General features: G+C 43.1%; 1 pseudogene; it reads right to left on the bottom strand.

Moving 5' to 3' along the window:
• Positions 1–288: 288 nt before the first annotated feature.
• LOC113896466 lies at positions 289–1,247 on the bottom strand (annotated as a pseudogene).
• Between the last annotated feature and the right edge of the window lie 1,098 nt (positions 1,248–2,345).

Raw genomic sequence — 2,345 nt, 5'->3', positions numbered from 1 at the left:
TCCAAAGCCTGAAAATGAAAAGTAAAAGTGAAGTCGCTCAGTCGTGTCCGACTCTTAGCGACCTCATGGACTGCAGCCTATCAGGTTCTTCCGTCCATGGGATTTTCCAGGCAAGAGTACTGGAGTGGGGTGCCACTGCCTTCTCCAAAGGGTGGATGAGCACACTTTAACTGTCTGGAAGAGTTGAATTCATATAAATGGAAATTCTAGAAAATAAATAGAAGGAGTAAGTCCTGCTCTTCAACAATCTGATCAAAGAATTTGGCTCTAAGGCTTTGAACCCTACAGTTATGGGCACTTCTTGGGCCCAAGGACAATTGTCCCTTTTATAGCAGCCATCCCAATGCTTCTTTTCAGAGCCCTGTTTATGTCTTTGTTCCTCAGGCTGTAGATGAAGGGATTCAGTATGGATGTAACCACAGTGTACAATTGTACTTGAGTGTGAGCTGTTTGTAGCAGCAGAGCTAAGGTACGCTCCTAAGGCTGTACAATAAAATAAGGAGGCCACTGAGAGGTGAGATGCACAGGTGGAAAATGCCTTATACTTCCCCTGAGCTGATGAGATTCCATGTATGGCAGAAACTATCTTAGAGTAAGAGTACAGGATACCAGTGAGGGCAACACCATCCAAAATGGCAGCTGCAAAATACATCACTATGTCATTGAGATACACGTCAGAACAGACAAGTAGGACCACATGATTGAGTTCACAGAAAAAACGGGGGGTCTCCAGGATTCTACAGAAGGACAGCCACAACATCAGTAAGCTTAGTAGCAAGGAATTCAGTACACTCATCATCCAGGACACTAGGACCAGCAATCCACAGAGCTGAGGGTTCATGATGACTGTGTAGTTCAGGGGGTGACAGATGGCCATGAAGCAGTCATAGGCCATCACTGTCAGGAGAAAGATGTCCAACCCTGCAAAGAGCATGAAAAAATACATCCGGGTGATGCAGCCTTCATAAGCTATAAGTTTGCTCTGGTTCTGGATGTTCTACAGCATCTTTGGGGTGGTGGTGGAAGTGACACAGATGTCTACAAAAGACAGGTTGGAGGGGAAGAAGTACATGAGGGTGTGGAGGTGGAAGTCTGGGCTGACAGCTAGGACGATGAGCAGGTTTCCAAATACAGTGATCAGATCCATGGAAAGGAAATGTCCAAAATAAGAGAGGCTGCCATTCTGGTTCCTTTGAAATTCCCAGAAGAAGAAATTTTGAAATTCGTGTAGCATTCCCTGGTTCCATGTGGAAGAGGTGACTGCCAGGAGACAAAAAGTAACACGATCAGTTTCTCAACTATGTGGTTTGTAAGAATAAGATAAAATAGAATATATAAAACACAAAAGAAAATATCAGTGTGCATCATACATAGCAAGGGTTTTTTTGTTGTTGTTGTTCTTTTTGTTCAGATATGTCTGTATGTGTGTGTTAGAATGTGCATGCAATGTGCATGTGTGCGAATTTCTTGCTTGCCTGTGTACATATGCTGGATCACATGTAAAAAGCATGTTGTGCTCTGGGACACAATCTGAAATTTTTTTAATCCCTTGAATTAAATGGAAGAATTGTTTTTGAAGAAGATAAGTTTCTGCTGATGGAAGAAGAATGTGAATAAAGAGTTCAACGAAAGAGGCAAATTGCAGAGAGAACAGGCAACAGTGTGTTCAGACTCAATGGACCACACACTGACTGCACTTTTCCCCTTCACTTAATTATTGTATCCACATCAGACCACTGACTCAATTTTTATGAGTGAGTAAAACTGATCTTTTTCTTACTTTTCTTATGTGGCATCTTTCTTTGTTATTCTTGGCCTTTCAGTTTTGATCTCCTTTTGACAAATCCAGTGGGTCCACACTACTCCTGTTTCAGATTCTCTTCCCACATGCAAAGACCTCACCATAATATGCTCTATAAAGTCCTACATGCCACAAAATCTACCTTTTCCTTCATTTAATTTATATCTGAGGACACTTGGTCATACATGAATTTATTTTACTGTAATCTTTCTCCACTAAAATATTAGCTCTAAATGGACAGGGACTTCATGCTTTGTTCACTATTAATGGGCTTCCCAGGTGGCACAGTGATAATCTGCCTGCCATGCAGGAGATGCAGGTTTGTTCCCTCAGTCAAGAAGGTCCCCTGGAGTACGATAGGATATGGCAACCTGATCAAGTATTCTTGCCCGGGAAATGCCATGAACAGAGGAACCTTGTGGGCTATAGTCCATGGGGCTGCAAAGGGTCAAAAACGACTAACTTGCCGGGGTCCAGCCCCGGTGGATCCAGGGAATTCGAAGCGGGGACGGCGTCGGCGAGGATCAGGAAACAACTGCTTAAT

This window comes from Bos indicus x Bos taurus, chromosome 7 (assembly GCF_003369695.1).
Source record: "Bos indicus x Bos taurus breed Angus x Brahman F1 hybrid chromosome 7, Bos_hybrid_MaternalHap_v2.0, whole genome shotgun sequence".
NCBI classification, from domain to species: domain Eukaryota; kingdom Metazoa; phylum Chordata; class Mammalia; order Artiodactyla; family Bovidae; genus Bos; species Bos indicus x Bos taurus.
This window is presented reverse-complemented; position numbering and strand designations above follow the sequence as displayed.